The sequence below is a fragment of the Aotus nancymaae genome, unplaced genomic scaffold (assembly GCF_030222135.1).
Source record: "Aotus nancymaae isolate 86718 unplaced genomic scaffold, 86718_ANA_hifiasm-v0.15.2.pri h1tg000033l, whole genome shotgun sequence".
In the NCBI taxonomy this organism is placed as follows: domain Eukaryota; kingdom Metazoa; phylum Chordata; class Mammalia; order Primates; family Aotidae; genus Aotus; species Aotus nancymaae.
Window position 1 is genome coordinate 1,555,759 of NW_026988447.1, and position 20,998 is coordinate 1,576,756.

Below are 20,998 nucleotides of genomic sequence, written 5' to 3' on the forward strand. Positions count from 1 at the left end.
ATCACTATGTCTTTTATAATTTAAAAAACAAATGCTGTGGGTATACTTTCACTGACACCTTCAGGGAAAAGTGTGCCTTATTTCTCTATTAAACCTTCTTCACAAGCTGTTAAAATTAGTATTGTCATAGACAATAATTACATTAAATAACTACTATGTCTTGACAAAGCATAGTCACCTTAGAAGAAACAACCTGTGAAGTGTATTCAATGTCTATAAAAAATAAAAAGATAAAAAATAATGGACATGAAGGTCAGATAGAGGAGAATAAAGAGAAAGAAAAATAAAACCAAATTACAGATACACAGAGAGGGAAAAAAACAAACAAAAACCTCTAACAGAAGTTCCTAATTTGCAATTTCCAGTTAAAAATGCAAAATTTACCAGAAGAATCTACACAACACAAAAGATTCAAAAGTGCTCATTGACTTTTCTGCCCCGGTAACCTGGATGATTGAACCTCGGTTCGTTAAAATGCATCAGTTGAAAAACCTTCACAGACTTAATCCTTTTTCTCCAATTAGCTAACCAGGGATCCCTCTAAGTTTAAATGAAGAGTCCTCTATTACCTTGGCGAGGTTGCTGACATCAAGTAAAGGTAAAAGAGGTATCCTTTATCCTAACTATGAGAATCACTGGCTTTCCTACATTTTCCATGGCGGGTTTCTAGATTCTAAGAGAAGGTGTGACTGATATAAGTTCAGGGGGAAGACTCTAATCTGACCAATTGGTTGTGTGTCTCAACTCCAAATAGGTGCCTGTCCTATAGAGCACTTAGGGGAAAGATTGTACCCTGTGCCAAACATGGGCTCATTTGGTGGTCACAGTGTGAAGCAAGAACATTCACTCATCTGTAATCCCAGCACGTTGGTGAGGCAGGCAGAACACCTGAGGTCAGGAGTTTCAGACCACACTGGCCAATGTGGTGAAACTCCATCTCTACTAAAAATACAAAAATTAGCCAGGTGTGGTGGTGAGCACCTGTAATCCCAGCTACATGGGAGGCTGAGGCAAGATAATTGCTTGAACCCGAGAGGCGGAGGTTGCAATGATCCAAGGTTGCACCATTAAACTCCAGTCTGAGTGACAGAGTGGAATGGAGACAGAGACATTTTAAAAAAGAGAAAGATAGAAGGAAGGAAGGAAGGAAAGATGATCTAGGTTACACAAGAAGTACAGATGTCTTTACTTGCTCATGACACGATTATCTATGCAGAAAATCCAATGGAATCTACATAAGAGCTCCTAGAAATGAGTTTAACAAGCTTATGGGAAATAAGATTAACACACAAAAATCAATTATTTATATATTCTAGTAATAAACAATTAGAATTGAAATAATTGACATAAAATATCAAATACTTAAGGACAAATTTGACAAAAGATGTTAAACACATGTACACTAAAAATTACAAATTTTAGTCAATTACATAAAAATTCATGGAATAGACTAGATTTAGATTCGCTCTCAGTTATGTCTACTAGCTGACATGTTAAGATGCTAATTTTCTCCATACTAATATAAAAAGATACAACACATAATCCCATCAAAATCACACCAGTCTTTTTTGTTAACACGTTTTTCCAAAAGTTACATATTTTTCATCTATTGAAAGATACTAATCCCTGAATTAATCAAATAAACCTAAGGAGGAAAATATGGAACTAAGTTAATACAGATTCTGAGCCTAGAGCTCGGTTCCCAAAGAGAAGTGAAGGACAGTAGCTGACTACACTAGAGGGTACTCTGTGCAGTGGGAACAGAAGGAGAACAGATGTTTTACTGACTGTGTGTGTACAGTATACAAGTGTGTGTGTGGCAGAGGACGATGTAAGAGTGCCATCTCTTTTTTTTTTCAGACGGAGTTTCACTCTTGTTTCCCAGGCTGGATTTCAATGGCACAATTCAGCTCACTGCAATCTCCGCCTTCTGGGTTCAAGCAATTCTCCTACCTCAGCCTAATGAATAGCTGGGATTACAGGCATGTGCCACTATGCACGGCTAATGTGTTTGTATTTTTAGTAGAGATGGGGTTTCACCATTTTGGCCAGGGGTTCAACTTCCTGATCTCAGGTGATCTGCCCACTTCAGCCTCCCAAAGTGCTAGGATTAAAGGCATGAGCTACCATCTCATTTTCTATAAAACTAAGGTAGTCCTGACAAAGACACACTGAATAAAAAATTAAGTTACTTAGAAATATTGAGGTAGACAGATGAAAGGGAAAAGTGGCATTGGGCATGGAGGTTCATGCCGTTAATCCCAGTGCTTTAGGAGGCTAAGGTATGAGAAATGCTTGGTCACACATTCAAGACCAGCCTAGGCAAAATAGAAATTTAAAAAATTAATTAAAAAAAAAAGTTGGCCAGGCACAGTGGCTCACACCTCTAATCCCAGCACTTTGGGAGGCTGAGGCAGGCATATCACAATGTCAGGAATTTAAGACCAGCCTGATCAACATGGTGAAACACCGACCCTACCAAAATACAAAAATTAGCCAGGTGTGGTGGTGCGTGCCTGTAATCCCAGCTACTCAGAAGGCTGACGCAGGAGAATCGCTGGAACCCAGGAGGCAGAGGTTGCAGTGAGCTGAGATTGCGTCATTGCACTACAGCATGGATGACACAGTGATTAATGAAGACAATCTTTCTTAAAGGAAAAATACATAGGCAATACTGAAAAAACATTATTGGGCTTCTATTGGCAATAACTGGAGTAATAATTTTTTTTTTACATAATACATTACTTTATAGTAGTATATATTTCTAGTATTTTATTTTAGGATTTTTTTTTAATTTACTTTTTTCTTTTTTTTTTTTTTAAAGATGGGGTTTTGCTATGTTGGTCAGGCTGGTCTTGAACTCCCTACCTCAGGTTATCCGACCGCCTTGGAGGCCGACAGCCTTGGCCTCCAAAGTCCTTGGATTACAGGTGTGAGCCACTATGCCTGGCCTTATTTTAGGATTTCTAAAGTAGTTTGTCTTTGACCCCGTAATTTGTTATAAGGTAGGTCCTATAATCACATTTTTTAGTGCTGAAACTGAGATATAAACAATTCTGGGATTTTTTTGTGGGAAAAATAGGACAAAATACAGAATTATCAAAACTAGATTCACTGACTCTATTATGTTTGCTAGGTGTCAGAAAATGACAGTTTTCTAATAGTTATTTATTCACAATCTGTTACTCTAGAAATTTTAAGAGGTTTTGAGTCCATTCCAGTATAAAAATAAGGCCAAAGTCATCCTGTAAAATCATCATTAAAGGTATACCATAGAGATTTAGCATTCAAATTATAAAAGGAAACCTCATTCATTTCATAATCTAAAAAAATACCAGTCTTACTAGGTGTTACTTTTGGTAGCAGATTAATTTCCTCATGACCAAATACAATGTAATTATCCTGACCAGATCACCGAATTCCCCACAATCCATTCTGTACTGAAGTTGGTCGACTCTTCCTCCTTCTGGAAAGAGTCATTACAGACACCAAGGATCCATTCAGGCTTGTCTTTCACTTCTACTTCCCAGTACTGCCGGCCACAACTATAGCCCTTTAGCCCTTAGAACCCACAACAGCTGGGAGGCGATAAAATCTTCTTGGGTTTGGAGGTAAGTTTTGCACTGTATTTCCATATCGCACAGCTTTTCTATCTGCTGAGACTTTAAGTTTACGATGTGCTGTTTCAGGATCTAGAATTACATCCACTTGAAATTGCTTGATAATTTTGTATAGGCCAGAATATTGTGGAGGCAGACGGTAACCGTATTCTTTTAATCTGAATGAAAAAGGTTCAGGGAATTTGAATTTTTGTATCTGTGATAGATGTCCTTAACATTTGCCAGCAATTCCAGTCCTGACTTCACATATGTGCGCTCTATCTCCTTTAGTAGCTATTTTAATGAGGAGGTATGATCTGAGAATTTTCTTAGGCTTTCATTTAGTTGTGCTAAAATATCCATCTCTTCATCTTGTAATTGCCCAAGAACAGTCTCTTGCTCATTTTGGAGAAATAATCTCAGTTGTTCAAATTCAGACCTGACTTCTTCTTCCCTATGTTTTACCTTTTTATTCAGTTCTAATAATTTTCTGGTTTGTATAGTTATGATTTTTTCAGTTAGTTCCACTCCCTCCTTCCATGGTACATTGTACTGCTCCAGTTTTTTCCTGTGACAGGACGCAGCCTTCTTTATGGGCCAAACACAGTGAAGCCGGTGATCAGTGGAGAAACTGCACCTTGGACATAAAAGCTCTAGGTCTTCCTGACAGAAAAAGGTCAAAACCTGATTATGCTTCTTACATACATGCTTCTCTTCCTGCCGCTTTCTCTTGCTTCTTATCTGGAGGTGCTTAGCAATTCCAGTCAAACGACCCAGCTGAGGATTGCTTGTCAATTTCCTTTCTGGACAGCAAAAGTGGCAAAAAGGGCAGGAAAAACTATCATCTAGATCCTTCCAGGATTTAATGATGCAGGAGAGACAGAAGTTATGCCCACAACTGATGGTCACTGGGTCTTTCAAGTAGTCCAGACAGATGGGACAGCTAGCCACTGCTTGGAGGTCAGCCACTGAGCCTTGAACAAAGATGGTAGGTAAAGTAATTATTTTAATAAGGCCTAGGTCTCTAGACCTCAAGTCCCAGTAAGCAGTAGATATCTTCCCCCAGACCTTGAAATTTGAATTGGCTTTCAGTTTTACTGCTTTGGCATGTTGATGGCAGCTTCTAGAAACTTCTCAGCTCCTTAGCTTCAGAGTCTATGGCCATGAATACTTCACAGACTGCAGCCTATTGCACATTTCAACATATTAGCTGGGCTGCTGTTCTTCCCACTTAATGAAATAAAGTCAAGTTTTCTTCAAGAAAGTAGACTCAGGTCCAAGATAAGGAATCCTTCCTATGAGTGAGAAAAAACACCACGTTACAAATCTGATTACATAATCACAAATGTACTAAACATTCACACAGGAATCATCAAAGAATGCTGAAATCACTGGGTGGATGTTCTTGGAAAAACATGATATTCATGTTGCAGAGATTCACAATGTACATTACTTACACACACACACACACAATATCTTAAAAATGTGGAACAAATTTATGTGCTTCCTGATACAATGCAATGGCAAGTTTATAGCATTGCTCATATCATATTCTTTCCAAAAACAATTGACTTTCAAGCTAACCATGAGAAAATTACTCTAACTCAGATTGTGGAGCACTCCTACTAGACAACTGGTATGTATTCTTCAAAACTGTCAATTATAGGAAAAACAAGCATAAAAAAAGATTTCCAGATTTAAGGAGAGGAAAGAAACATGAAAAATACAACATATGATACCTGATTGGATCTGAAATCTTGAAATTTAACAACAACAACAACAAAAAAAAACTAAAAAATGCTGGAAACAGGCCAGGTATGGTGGCTAACACCTGTAATCACAACACTGAGGGGCCAAGCCTCGTGACTCCCTTGCAGCCAGGGGTTCAAGACCAGCCTGATCAACAAGGTGCAACCCCATCTCTACTAAAAATACAAAACATTAGCTGGGCAAGGTGGCATGTGCATGTAATCCCAGCTGCTTGAGAGGCTGAGGCAGGAGAATCACTTCGCTGGACCCCGGGAGGTAGAGGTTGCAGTGAGCTGAGATTGTAGGACAGCACTACACCATGGACACTAGAGTGAAACTATATATCAAAAAAAAGAGAGAAGAAAGAAAGAAAGGAAGAAAGGAAGGAAAGGAAGGAAGGAAGTAAAGAAAGAAAGAGAGAGGGAGAATTGGGAACAAATAAATGTGAGAATCTTAGTATGGACTCTATCTCACATGATGTTCTACCAGTGTTAAATTGGGTACAAAAAAATTATAGTAAAAAATAAATGGCTTCATTGTTAGGAGATACATATTGATACACAGTGGGAAGCCATCTGGAAATCTGAAACTTTCAGATATTTCCACAATTTAACAAAATATATAGCCAAGCATGATAGCTCACATCTTTAATCCTAGCACTTTTTGAGGCCAAGGTGGGCAGATCACCTGAGGTTGGGTGTCTGAGATCAGCCTGACAAACATAGAGATACCCTGTCTCTACTAAAAATATAAAATTACCCGGGTGTGGTGATGCCTTTAATCCTAGCTACTCAGGAGGCTGAGGCAGGAGAATTGCTTGAACCTGGGAGGTGGAGGTTGCAGTGAGTTGAGATGACACCACTGCACTCCAGCCTGGGTGACACAGCAAGACTGTGTCTCAAACAAACAAAAACATATATAAACAGAGAAAACATGAATGTAACAAAAAGTTAACAATGGGGAGAATCCAGGGAAAGAGTATATAAGGATACCCGCCCTTTCAAACTTTCTGTTGGTCTGACACTTTCAAAATAAAAGTAAGGGATCAAAACTTCCTGGCTTGCTTTCAAGACACTTACAGGTACCTGATTTTAAGCAAGTCAGATTCCTCCATCAAAGCTTGCAAGCTACCTAACCCAGCCTGACTAACATGGAGAAACTCCATCTCTACTAAAAATACAAAATTAGCTCGGTGTGGTGGTGCATGCCTGTAATTCCAGCTACCCGAGATGCTGAGGCAGGAGAATCACTTGAACCTAGGAGTCAGAGGTTTCAGTGAGCTAAGATCATGCCATTGCACTCTAGCCTGGGCAACAAGGGTGAAACTCTGTCTTTATATATATATATATGATGTAAATGGCAGCCAAATATGTGCCATTCTTCTTGGCCAAAGGAACTTTCTGCTGGATATCCTGTAATCTGAAACCAAACAAGAGCCATGAATTGCATTTGCTTATTAGTTCTTTTAAATCTTTTTCAATCTAGAAGAATGCTCCCTGCCCCCACCTATGTCCTAGACTACCCTGAATTCAAGATTTGCCAATTGCTTTACTGGTTCTTCTTTTCTTTTCATCAGGTAGAGTCTTGCTCTGTTGCCCAGGCTGGAGTGCAGTTGCAGGATCTTGGTTCACTGCAGTCTCCATCTCCTGGGTTCAAGTGCTTCTCCTGCTTCAGCCTCCTGAGTAGATGGGACAACAGGTATACGTCACCACACCCAGTTAAATTTTGTATATTATGTGGAGACAGGTTTTCGCCATGTTGTTCAGGCTGGTCTTGAACTCTGGACCACAGGTTATCTGCCTGCCTCGGCCTCCTAAAGTGCTGGGATTACAGGCAAGAGCCACCGCTCCGGACATGCCTATTGCTTGTTGACCTCATTTAATTTGTACCTCAGGCCTTCACTTTTTAAACAAATTACATGTTTCCCCTCTTTACAATCTGTTAATAACTCCCCATAAGTCACTACAAAGTTTTTCATCCTGAGCTCACCATTCAGAGCCCTCCGTATTTCATAGGTATCTTGCTTTCCCTCTTCTGCACAAACCACTTTCTGCTTAGATTACCCTACTCTCACTTCTTTCCTAGGATTGTTTTGCAACTAGAGACTCAGCACAAGAGACATGTTCTCAAGGATAATTTATTATATGTCAGGCACTATGTTAAGGATCTTCCATATAGTCACAGGTTCAACCAAAGCATCAGAACAACTCCATCAGTTAGGAGCTATTATCCTCACTTAGAGCTGTAAAAGCCGAGTCCACAAGACTTTGAACACGCTTATCCAGCATTACGCTGATTGGCATAGCCACTGGCATGACAATCACTAAGTTGTAGCGCTCCTTCCTTAGACTCTCACAGCAGCCTATGCATCTCTCTATATGAAACCACCTTACGTCTTTCATATTTGATATGCTCAGTTGTTCATACTTAATAATGTCTCCAAATATTTTAACAGGGAATAATGCACTTACTGGTCCAGCACTACAATGGTGAAAACAGGTAACATACAAATTGAGAGCTAACAATACCCAACAGAACTGGGTTTTCATCCAACTCTTAACACTTTGCTCCCTACATGTACTTGGTCAAGTTAATTTCTGAGTTTCGCTTTTCAGAAAGTAGGAAATAACACTATCTCAGGTTTTAAGCATAAATGAATAAATTACATAAGACATTTGTCACAGTCCTTGGCATTTAACACATGTTTAATAAAAAGTGTTATAAGACTATCTCAGAAAATCTCTCAAGAGGTCACACAAATTTAGCTGAATCCACATATTTCTATTACAGGCATGAGCCAACTTACCCAGCGTACTTTATTTATTACATGTAATACATGCATATATAGAGATATCTCTATTTACTTACATATAAAGCACATTGCCAGGGTAGATCACACCTGTAATCCTAGCAATTTGGGAGGCCAAGGTAGGCAGACCACGAGGTTAGGAGTTCGAGACCTGCCTGACCAACACGAGGAAACCCTGTGTCTTCAAAAAATACTAAAACATTCCATATGAAAGTCTTAACTACAGTGGAAAAAAAAATATGAAAACATTAACAGGGCATGGTGGTACACACCTGCAAGCCTAGCTACTCAGGATACTGAGGAAGGAGAATCATTTCAACCCAGAAGGTGGAGGTTGCAGTGAGCCATGATCGCACCACTGTACTCCAGCCTGGGTGACAGAGAGAGATGCTCTCTCAAAAAGACAAACACACAAAGCATATTGGGCCAGGTGTGGTGGCTCAAACCTGTAATCCCAGCACTTTGGGAGGGAAAGGCAGTGGATCACTTGAGGTCAGGAGTTCGAGACCTGCACGGTCAACATGGTAAAACCCCATCTCTCCTGAAAATAAAGAAATTAGCTGGCATAGGCCAGGCATGATGGCTCAGGTCTGTAATTCTAACACTTTGGGAGGCCGAAGTGTGTGGAACACCTGAGGTCAAGAGTTCCAGACCAGCCTGAGCAACATGGTGAAACCTTGTCTCCACTAAAAATACAAATATTAGCCACGCCTGGTGGTGGGCATTTGTAACCCCAGCTACTAGGGAAGATGAGGCAGGAGAACTGCCTGAACCTGGGAGGCAGAGGTTGCAGTGAGCCACAATCGTGCCATTGCACTCCAGCCTGGGCAACAGAGGAAAAAAAAATCTCCATCTCAAAAAAAAAGAAGAAGGAAACATTTTAGGCTGGGCGCAGTGGCTCACACCTGTCATCCCGCACTTTGGGAGGCTGAGGCAGGCAGATCCTGGCCAACATAGTGAAACTCCTTCTCTAAAAAAAATAAGAAAAAAATTAGCTGGCAATGGTGGCGTATGCCTGTATTTCCAGCTATTTGGAAGGCCGTGGCAGAAAAATCACTTGAACTTGGAAGACAGAGGTTGCAGTGAGTGGAGATCTTGCCACTGCACTCCAGCCTGGGCAACAGAGCAAGGCTCCGTCTCAATAAAAAAACACATTGACATTTCAACCTAAAACCTGTTATTTCTTATAAGGTTGTTAATCCTCAAATGATTAGTAAGGGTAGTAGCTTCCAAAGGCTCACTGCAGTAATGGTGTGCTTCAGAAAATTTTTCCATACTAATTGTGGAATAAAACAGAAGTTTCCAAATTTTAAAATACATCCCTTATTTTAAATAGCCCTCCGTATCTACAAGCTCAGCATCCACTAACGCAATCAACTTTGGAAAGAATTGAAAATACATATTCCTGGGATGCAGAATCTCCATCCACTGGTCATGAGCATTCATATGGACTCATGGCCAGGAATGGTGTCTCAGGCCTGTAATCCCAGAACATTGGGAGGCCAAGGTGGGCAGATTGCTTGAGCCCAGGAGTTCAAGACCAGCTGGAGCAACATGGAAAAATCTCATCTCTACAAAGTCCCATTTCTACCAAAGAAAAGAAAACAAATATAAAGAATGCTGTCTCTTACAAATCGCTCTTCCCATCTGCCCACACTAAGTGTGGCTATGGTGACTCCCAATACTTGCCTAATACTTTCAAATGGGTACTTTCGAGCAGAACAAGAAAGTTCGAACATGCACGGTAATGGGGTGAGGTTGCATAGGGCGCTCAGAGATTGGAAAAATTGAGGCTTTAGAAGTTTTAAGAATCCTTCATGTCCAGGTGTGGTGGCTAATACTTGTAATCCCAGCACTTTCCGAGGCCATGGCAGAGGGATTACCTGAGGTCAGGTGTTCAAGACGAGCCAAGACAGTATGGCGAAACCCTGTCTCTACTAAAAATACTAAAATTAGCCAGGCATGGTGGCATGCCTGTAGTCCCTGGTACTTGGAAGGCTGAGGCAGGAGAATCACTGAAACCTGGGAGGTGGAGGTCCCAGTGCACTGAGATTGTACCATTGTACTCCAGCCTGGGTGACAAAAGCGAAACTTTACAATCTTGCATGTTCTTCAAATGTACCCCAAAACCTAAAATGCAATTACAAAAATTTTAAAAATAAAATAAAATAAATCACAAAAAACTCAAAAAAATATATGAGCATACTGTAATCCAGATATATATATATATATCTGTAATCCCAGAACTTTGGGAGGCAGAGGTGGGTGGATCGTGAAGTCAGTAGGATCAGCCTGGCCAAGATGGTGAATCCCTGTCTCTACTGAAAATACAAAAATTAGCTGGGTATGGTGGCGGGCGTCAGTATTCCCAAGTACTTGGGAGACTAAGGCAGGAGAATCGCTTGAGCCCGGGCTGCAGAGATTGCAGTGAGCCGAGATCCCGCCACTGCACTCTAGCCTGGGCGACCGAGCAAGACTCTTTCTAAAAAAAAAAAAAAAAAAAAAAAAAACTTGCCCACACATAGTAAACTGCAAAGCATCATTGGAAAAAATTATAAAATCAAAAGAAAATATTTAGTTTTGAAAAAACGGCCAGGGAGCAATAGCTCACTCCTGTAATCCCAGCATTTAGGGAGGCCGAGGTGGGCGGATCACCTGAGGTTAGGAGCTCAAGACCCACCTGGATAACATGGTGAGACCCCTTTTCTTTTCTTTCTTGCTTGCTTGCTTCTTTTTTTTTTTTTTTTTTTGAGACACAGTCGTGCTCTGTCACCAGTAAATCTCAGCTCACTGCAACCTCTAAGTCTCGGATTCAAACAATTCTCCTTCCACAGCCTACGAAGTAGCTGGGACTACAGGCGCGTGCCACCACACCCTGATAATTTTTGTATTTTTAGTAGAGACGCGGTTTCACCATGTTGGCCAAAATGGTTTCCATCTTCTGACCTCGTGATCCACCCACCTTGACCTCCCAAAGTACTGGCATTAGAGGCGTGAGCCATCATGCCCGTCTGGTGAAACCCCATTTCTATTAAAAACAGAAAAAAATTAGCCGGGCGTAGTGGCTGTAATCCCAGCTACTCCCAAGGCTGAGGCAGGAGAATCTCTTGAACCGGGGAGGTGGAGGTTGCAGTGAGCAGAGATCGCGCCATTGCACTCCAGCTTGGGCAACAAGAGCAAAACTCTGTCTCAAAAAAAAAAAAAAAAAAGGAAGATAAGAAAGAAAGAAAAGAACAAAAAAGGAAGAAAAGGAAACATATACAAAAAAAAGGACTCTCGCACAGTGCAAAGGACAGAAGTACTCACTCCAGGTATCATTGTGCCCCTCTTCCCCCAAGCACACACACAAAGCAGTCTTCGCTACTATTTAAAATCAGGACATTAAACAGCTCTGTAGGCAGGATCACCACCCTAGTTTAAGCCGCCTAGGTCTCTTTCCTACATACACAATGGTGCCTCCAACTTCCTAATTCTGTAGCTAAATTGATCTTTTCAAATACAAATATAATTCTTTCATCTTGCAACTGAAAACATTCCACTGGTCTTTTATTACTTTATGGAAGCAGTTGGCAAACCTTATCTTGCATTATAATCACCTGGAGGTGCTGGTAAAAGATTGTCTGGGCCACTTCCCCAGTTTCTGATTCAGTAGATCTGGTTTTTTCCCCAAGTTTCCAGATGATGCTGCTGGCTGGCAGACTGTACTTTGTGAAGGAAAACAAAGCAAAAAGATCCATTAAGATCTAGTCCAAGTTTTTTGCCTAGCTCACCATCTCGTCACATATCACAATTATAATGTGATTTTACAGCTACTCTGCAATTCTTTACCTAACGTGCAAAAATCCGTCACTAGGCAGCAAGCTTCTTGGTGGGAATATGTATCTAGCTTGTCTGAGGAATCAAAACCTGTGGTAGATTCCAAGATCTCAGTTTCAACCATCGTCATACTGGATGATTCTTAACATGCCTGCACCTAAAGCGCCTCATCTGCAATGGTGAAATGATAATTCGTACCCGTATGACCCTCGTGAGGATTAAAGGATGCTTCCATAGGTCAGGGGTGCAGGTGATGGAGGCCGGTAGGTTCTCAACTGGCAGCTACCACTTCACTCCTTTAACTCCCCATCCCCACACCCAAACATTAGTTCTTTGAAGATAACATGGCCACTTCATAAACCCTAATTCAGATCATAACATTTAAAGCTTAATTGACACAGGCCCACCACCCCCTTTCTAACTCTACAATCCTGAAATTTTCGCAAGACCTTCTCTGGAGACTAAGGCGATCCAGTTGTTGGCAGGCTGCCACTCAGAGGTTTAGGCACAGGGAATGTTCAGGAAGCCCCTACCCTGTTAAGCCTCCTATGGAGGGCCCTCCCGGACCTTTCCTGTGGCCCTCCCAGCTCACCTGGAACAGACGGATCAGTGGCCCTGCCCAGGGGTTCCGCAGGACTCACCGAGCACCGGCGAGGAAGGACTCGGACCCCAACCCACCAAGTGCTCGGTTTCCTGCCTGGGGCTCAGCCTGTGCGGGGGTTGGCGAGTCCTCCGGAAGTGGGAGGTGAGGACCTGCGCATGCTCTGTGACCCTGGGTGCAGGGACAGTGTGAAGCTTATGAGAGCTGGGGCGACCTTCTCCATGATCAGGGCCTAGTTGGCCCCAACTGGCATTTAATTCCCCTGGCTATCTTTTCAGATTCTTACCATTTTTTATTTATATGAGCAAACTTGAGGGTCCAAGTGAGGCTGCAAATTGGTTAAAAGCTTCACCAGCACCGCGTCCCCTCCCAGATGGTGAGGGAGGGGAGCGCTTTGCAGGGTCAAGTGCTTCCCATACCCTGGGGTCCTTGTTTATATGTTACTCATAACCAATTTATGTAGGCACCCTGTAAGTCCTTTCTCCTTTGCAGCTTTTCCGAACAACAGGGGTTTCACTGTGTTGGCCACGCTGATCTCAAACTCCTGGGCTCAAGTGATCCACCTGCCTCAGGCTCCCAAAGTGCTGGGATTACTTACAGGAGTAAGTCACCATGCCCAGCCTTTATATTATGTATTTTAAATTGAAACTATGCAGCTGGGTATGGTGGTTTCTTTCTCTGTCACAGTACGTGGCATTAAAAATTACATAAGATACTCAAATGATTATAAACCTTTCTAATATAAAGACACACATATATTTATATCTAATGCAGCACTATTGACAATAGCAAAGACTTGGAACCAACCCAAATGCCCATCAGTGATAGACTGGAAGAAGAAAATGTGGAACATTTACACCATGGAATACTATGCAGTCATAAAAAAGAATGAGATCATGTCATTTGCAGGGACACGGAAGAAGCTGAGAATCATCATTCTCAGTAAACTAATACAGGACAGAAAACCAAACACTGCATGTTCTCATTCATATAAGTGGAAGTTGAACAATGAGAATACATGGACACAGGGAGGAGCAACACACACGAGGGCCTGTTGGGGTTTGGGCAGGAGAGGATGGAAAGCATTAGGACAAATACTGAATGCATGAGGGGATTATAACCTAGACGATGGGTTGACAGGTGTAGCAAAACACCATGGCACATGGATACCTATGTAACAGATTTGCACATTCTGCACATGTATCCCAGAAAAAAAAATACTTAAGAGACCAGGCATGGTGACCGATGCCTGTAGTCCCAGCACTTTGGGAGGCCGAGGTGGGTGATCTCTTGAGGTCCCAAGTAGATAGATAGATAGATAAATAAATAAATACTTAATATAAGAACCCCATCAATATGAAACTGAATCCTGCAAGGCTGACTATACCTCACTGGGTACAGGATAATTTAACAGGATAGGGTCCACCTGCTAGATGCTAATTAACCTGAAAAGATGTAATTTAATTCTTCTTCTTCTTCTTTTTTTTTTTAAGATGGGGTTTCACCCTGATGGTCAGGTTTGTCTTGAACTCCTGACCTCAGGTGATCCACCCACCTTGGCCTCCAAAAGTGCTAGGATTACAGGCGTGAGCCACCACGCCCGGCCCGTAATTTAATTATTCTTCTGGACCAGTTGCTCTTAAGAATTTTCTTCTTCCCTATAAGAAGAGTTCAGAAGCAAATCTGGCTTTCACCCTTACTCCTCCACTGAGACTGTGCCAAGTTTATCAATCATCAGCCAAGGAATATTTTCATGCCTGTCACATTCTAAGATGCTTTGTAGCCATGCTCTGTGTCTGTTCCATCTGGATATAGCAGATTACTCTCCTTCTTTCTGTCCATATATATATGTGCGTGTGTGTGTATATATATGTGTGTATATATACGTGTGTGTGTGTGTGTGTGTATATATATATGTAAAGGTCTGCAAGGACACATGACAGACTTTTTGCAGGTAGTTTGAAATATGTATGTATGTGTATATGTGTGTGTGTAAACATGTGTGCCTGTGTAATTCTGCAGATTGAAGGAAGAAAGTAAAGAATGGTGGTGAAGGCTTCACTTTAGAACCAGGCTTCCAGGAGTTCAAATCCATGCTCTGTCCTCTTCCATCTGTGTGACCTTAGCCGTTACCTTTTCTGCCTTTCTCATCCAGTTAAATAAAAAGGAAGGATGGGGCAATAATAGTTCAACTTACTTTTTGGATTTAGGAGGACTAAATGAGTTTTCATGAGTTAAAGCACTTTGAATAGGGTCACATATGGTAAATATAGTGTAAAAAATATATAAAACATACATTTTATAAATATAAATACATGCCAATTATCTATACATTCGTTTGAAAAAGTTTTTTTTTTTTTTTTCTCCTGTTTCTCTCTGAAGACAGAAGTAAGATTATACAGGGAAGTGGTCAGGTGAGGTGCTCATGCGTATAATCCCAGCAATTTGGGAGGCCAAGTTGGACAGATCACCTGAGGTCAGGAGTTTCGGACCAGCCTGGCCAACATGGCAAAACTCTATCTCTTCTAAAAATACAAACATCAGCCAGGTGTGGTGGCAGGTGCCTGTAATCACAGGTACTTGGGAGGCTGAGGCTGGAGAATCACTTCAGCCCAGGAGGTGGAGGTTGCATTGAACCAAGATTAGGCCACTGCACTGTAGCCTGGGCAACAAGAACAAAATTCTATCTCAAAAAATTTATTAATAATAATAATTTTTAACTGTTATTTTAATTTTTATCTCTTCTATTTTGTCAGTGTTCATAAATTTTGATTTTTTTTTTTTTTTGAGACAGTTTCATTCTTGTTGCCCAGGCTGGGGAGCAACGGTATGATCTCATCTGACTGCAACCTCTACCTCCTGGGTTCAAGAGATTCTCCTGCCTTGCCTTAGCCTCCTAAGTAGCTGGAATTACAGGTTCCCACCACCACACCTAGTCAATTTTTGTATTTTTAGTATAGATGGAATTTCTCCATGTTGGTCAGGCTGGTCTTGAACTCCTGACCTCGTGATCTACCCAACTTGGCCTCCCAAAGGGCTAGGATTAGAGGTGTGAGCGACTGCACCCAGCTGGATCATTTGTTATTTGATATGCAAATGCCTTTTAGATGTAACATCTGTTTTGTCTGATGACCACTGCTCTCTTTTGGCTTCTGTTTCCATGAAATACCTTTTTCACTCATTCACTTTCATCCTGTTTATGTCTTTGGATTCAAAGTGAATTTCCCTTAGACCATATACATGTGGATCATTTTAGACTTAATTCTGCCAATCTGCCTATGAATAAAGAATTTAAGTCATTTACATTTAAAATAATAACTGATAAGAAGGGATTTACTTTTGTCATTTTACTATTTGTTTTCTAAAGGCTGCGTAGCATTTTTGTTTCTCATTATTTCCATGCATAGCTGATGCTAAAATAAAGGCTAAAATTGACTGACATTAATGGCAATTTATCCTCCAAGACTTCCCCTGGAATCTGCAAGCCTTAAAGACTGCAGAGGCCAGGTGCAGAGGCTCATGCCTGTAATCCCAGCACTTTGGGAGGCCGAAGCCTGAGGATCACAAGGTCAGTCATTCAAGACCAGGCTGTCGAATATGGTGAAACCATGTTTCTACTAAAAATACAAAACAAAAATTAGCCAGGTGTGTTGGTGCATGCATGTAATACCAGCTACTCGGCAGGCTGAGGCAGGAGAACTGCTTGAACCTGGTAAGTGGGGGTAGCAATGAGCCGAGATAGCGCCACTGCACTCAATCTGGGTGATGACAGAGGGAGACCTTGTCGCAAAAAAAAAAAAACACCACTCCCGAGTTCAAAACAGTTTTATCGGTGAGATTTTGTTAGTGCACTTTATGTTTAAGTAGGGAAAAAGGTTCTTGGTTTTCTTACTTCTCTTTCTTCCAAGAATTCTTCCCTGTTGCTTATTTCAATGTGTAAAACCGTACTTATGAGTTGTTATGGTGAAACCCCATCTCTACTAAAAATATAAAAATTATCCGGGCATGATGACAGGCACTGAATGTGTGTGCTGCCCCAAAATTAATATATTTTTGAAAATTCATGTTTAAACCCTAATTCTTAGGGCTTACATTCTTACATTCAAAATAATTTTTTAATTCAATATATTCTTAAATTCAAATTTTCTTTACATTCTTAAATTCAAAATTCATATGTTTAAGTCCTAATCTGAACTTAATGACTTCCCAAAAGTGTCACCTTTATATCTTGCACAGTGAAAAAATATAAAGATGGCGCCTTTGTGGAGGTCATTAGGTTTAGATGAGTTCATGAGGGTGGGGCTCCCATGATGGGATTAGTGGCTTTATCAGAAGAGGAAGAGAGACCTGAGCTCTTTCTGTGAACACACGTAAGAGAGAAAAGGCATCAGAATGAAACCTATCATGCTGGCACTTTGATCTTGGACTTCCTAGTGTCCATAATATGGAGAAATAAATTTCTAGTTTTTAGGCCACCCAATGATGGTGTCTTGTTATGGTAGCCAAAACAGTCTAAATCATGATAAATCAGGTTTGCTGAATTTTATAAGCTTTTATCATGAATTATTGAACCTGAAGGTAGGCTTTAGGACCTCCTGAACTTGTAGTGGTGATTAGCAAGATTTTTTTCAGCTGGATGTGGTGGCGCAGGTCTATAATTCCAGTACTTTGGGAAGTCAAGGCAGGTGGATCACCTGACGGCAGGAGTTTGAGAGCAGCCTGACCAACATGGTGAGACCCTGTCTCTAATAAAAATACAAAAATTAGCCATTTATGGTGGCAAGTGCCTGTAATTCCAGCTACTCAAGAGGCTGATGTGAGAGAATTGCTTGAACCTGAGAGGCAGAGGTTGCAGTGAGCCAAGATCACACCACTTCACTCCAGCCAGGGCAACAGAGCGAGACTCCATCTCAAAAAAAAGAAAGAAAGAAAGAAAGACAGATTTTGTTTTCTGCAATGCTAGTCTGAGAGTGTGCAGAAGAGATTATACAGTTTGCATAATATTCTAAGTGTGGTTGTACAGTGAATTACTTCAATTGTTGGATTGTTTAAAAAATTACAGGTTTTTTACCATTGTATGTAATATTATGGTGAAATCTGACACATGTATTTTTAAATTACATTTTTCATAACACATCATGAGACCTACCCATTCAACTAGGCTTCAAGTGTATAATATCCTATACTTGGTCATAGGTACAATGTTGTACAGCAGGTCTGTAGAGATTATCTATCTTGTTTATCTAAAATGGAATGCTTGTTGATTAGTAACTTTCCATTTCTACTACTCCCAACCCTTGGCAAACACCATTCCCCTCAGATTTTGTGAATTTAACTCTTTTAGATACCCCATACAAGTGGAAACAAGCAGTATTTCTTTTTTCTGTGACTGGCTTTATTGCCCTATTCTAATGACCTTAAGATTCCTCCATGTTCTCACATATTACACAGTTTTCTTCTATTTTAAGGCTGAATACTATTCCATTATATGTATCTGTCATATTTTCTTTATCCACTCATCTTCAACGGAAAATTAGATTGTTCATACATCTTAGATACTGTGCTGTGTTGCAATAAACATGAAAGTCCTAATATCTCTTCAAGATCCTAATTTTAATTCTTTTGTATAAATATTCAGAAGTGAGATTGCTGGATTATATGGCAGTTGATAGCAGCTGCACAATTTTTCTTTCCCATTGAAAGTGTGCAAGGGTTAAAATGTTTCCATATTATTACCAACACTTGTTGTTTTTTGTTTTTTATTTGATAGTAGCCATCCTGACAGGTGTGAGGTATTATCTTAGATTGTTTTGATGCACATGTTCCTGATGATTAGTGATTTGTGGCTTCTTTCATATGCCTATTGGCCATGTGTATATTTCCTTTGGGCACAATGTCTATTAAAGTCTTTTGTCCATTTGAAATTGAGATTTTAGATTTTTTTTTGAACTACCTAGTTGTAGAAGTTTGTTAATATGTATTTTGCATATTACACACTTTTTGAGACATACGGTTTGCAAGTATTTTCTTTGAATTCATAGATGGGATTTTCGCTCTGCTCTTTTTTCCTTTGTTGTGTAGAAACGATTTAGTTTGAGGTAGTCCCACTTGTTTATTTTTGTTTTCATTGCCTGTGTTTTTATCCTTAAAATCATTGTCAAGACCAATATCATGAAGCTTTTCACCATTGTTTTCTTTGGTAGGAGTTTTACAGTCTTGGGTCTTATATTTAAAGTGTTTAATCCATTTTGAGTAAATGTGTATGTGGTAGAAGACAAGGGCTCAATTTCAAGCTTTTGCATGTGGATATCCTGTTTTCTCAACACCATTTATTGAAGACACAAACCTTTCCCAATTACATATTCTTCACACCCTTGTCAAAAATTGGTTGAATATATGTGCATGAACTTATTTCTGGGCTTACTATCCTGTTTTATTGGTCAACATGTCTGCCTGTATTCCAGTCCCATAATGTTTTGATTACTGTGGTTTTGTCATATATTGTTATATCTGGAATTGTGATACCTCCAGCTTTGTTTTTCTGTCTCAAGACTGACTTGGTTATTTACATTTTTTGTGGTTAGTTCCATGTAAATTTTGAGGTTTTTTTTCTATTTTTGTAAAACTGTTATTAGGATTTTGATAGAAATTGTACTGAATCTGTAGGTTACTTCGGGTAGTATGGACATTTTAACAAGAGTAATTCTTCCACTCCATGAACATGAAATATATTTCCACTTTTTTGTGATCCTTGTGTAAATTTTTTTTAAATAATATAGAATGGAAATCTTCACGAATTTGCATGTCATCCTTGTGCAGGCGCCATGCTAATCTTCTCTGTATCATTCCAGTTTTAGTATATGTGCTGCTGAAGTGAGCACTATTTGTGTAAATTTTTTAATCAATATTTTGTAGTTTTCATTTTACAAATGTTTCACCTCCTTAAGTTTACTTCTAAATATTTTATTTGTTATGATAGTAATATAAATGGAATTGTTTTTCTAATTTACTTTTCACATAGTTAGTATACAGAAATGCAACTGATTTTTGTATGTTGATATTGTGTCCTCAACATGATTAAATTTATTTATTAGTTCTAATAGACTTCTTAAAATATCTTCAGAGTTCTTTAATATATAATATAACCTTCAAACAAGGACAATTTTTCTGCTTTCTTTCTGATTTGCATGCCTTTTGTTACTTTTGTCTTGCTTAATTGCACTGATTAGACCTTCCAGTACTATACTGAACAGCAGTGGTGAGTGGGCATTCTTGTCTTCTTCTGAATCTTAGAGAAAAGCTTTCAATTTCCCACCATTGAGTATGATGTATATTTTTTCTATACATAGGTCTTTTAGAGTTGCTATCATAAAATGTGTATTGAATTTTGTCAGATGTTTCTGCATCAATTGAGATGACCTTTTTTTTTTAGTCTATGAAAGCAGTGTATCACGTGATTTGTCATATGTTGAATCACTTTGAGAATAAATCCCACTTAATCATAGCAGATGATCCTTTTAATATAGTGTTAGATTTGGTTCCATAGTAGTTTGTTGAGGATTTTTGCATCTGTGTTTTTCAGGAATATTGGCCTGTAGTTCTTTTTTTTTTTTTTTTTTTTTTGATGCCTTTGTCTTGATTTGTTATAAGTGCAGCACTGGCCTCGTAAAAGGAGTTAGAATATTGCCCTCTCTTCCAATTTTTTTTTTTTTTTTTTTTTGTGATGGAGTCTGGCTCTGTCACCCAGGCTGGAGTGCTAAGGTGCAATCTTGGCTCACTGTAACCTCTGTGTCCCGGGTTCAAGCAATTCTCCTGCCTAAGCCTCCCGAGTAGCTGGGAGTACAGGCAGCTGACACCACACCTGGCCATTTTTTTTTTTAATTTTTAGTAGAGACTCATGTTATCATACTGGCCAGACTGGTCTTAAACTCCTGACCTCGTGAACCACACACCTCGGCCTCCCAAAGTGCTGGCATTAGAGGCGTGAGACACCGCGCCTGGCTTCTCTTCAATTTTTTAAAAGACTGAGAAGTTTCCTGCTGACAAGTGGTGGTTTAAAAAAAAAGTTTAAAAAATAAGAATAAAAAAAGATTGAGAAAGTTTGCAATGAATTGTTCTTTAAATATTAGGCAAAATTAATCAATGAAGACTTGTTTCTGGGTTTTTCTTTGTGGGGAGGTAATTTTGAGTACTGATTTCGTTTCCATCCTAGTTTCAAATCTGTTCAGACTTTCTATTTCCTTATGATTTTGTCTCAATAAGGTGTATGTTTGCAGGACCGTACCTATTTCCTCTTGCTTCTCCAGTCTGTTTGCAGTATAATTTTATACGAGTTTCTTATAACCCATTTTATTTATATGACATCAGCTGTAATATCATCTATTATTTCTTATTATATTTATTTGCATGCTTTCTTTTTTCTTC

The 20,998-nt window shown here is 39.8% G+C and overlaps 1 non-coding gene and 1 pseudogene across 1 annotated transcript; both read right to left on the reverse strand.

Moving 5' to 3' along the window:
• Positions 1–3,168: 3,168 nt before the first annotated feature.
• LOC135277817 (tripartite motif-containing protein 60-like) lies at positions 3,169–12,103 on the reverse strand (annotated as a pseudogene).
• A 7,245-nt stretch (positions 12,104–19,348) lies between these two features.
• On the reverse strand, positions 19,349–19,455 carry LOC135277835 (U6 spliceosomal RNA). The gene has a single exon (XR_010345417.1). It is a non-coding gene; the product is annotated as a U6 spliceosomal RNA (small nuclear RNA).
• Between the last annotated feature and the right edge of the window lie 1,543 nt (positions 19,456–20,998).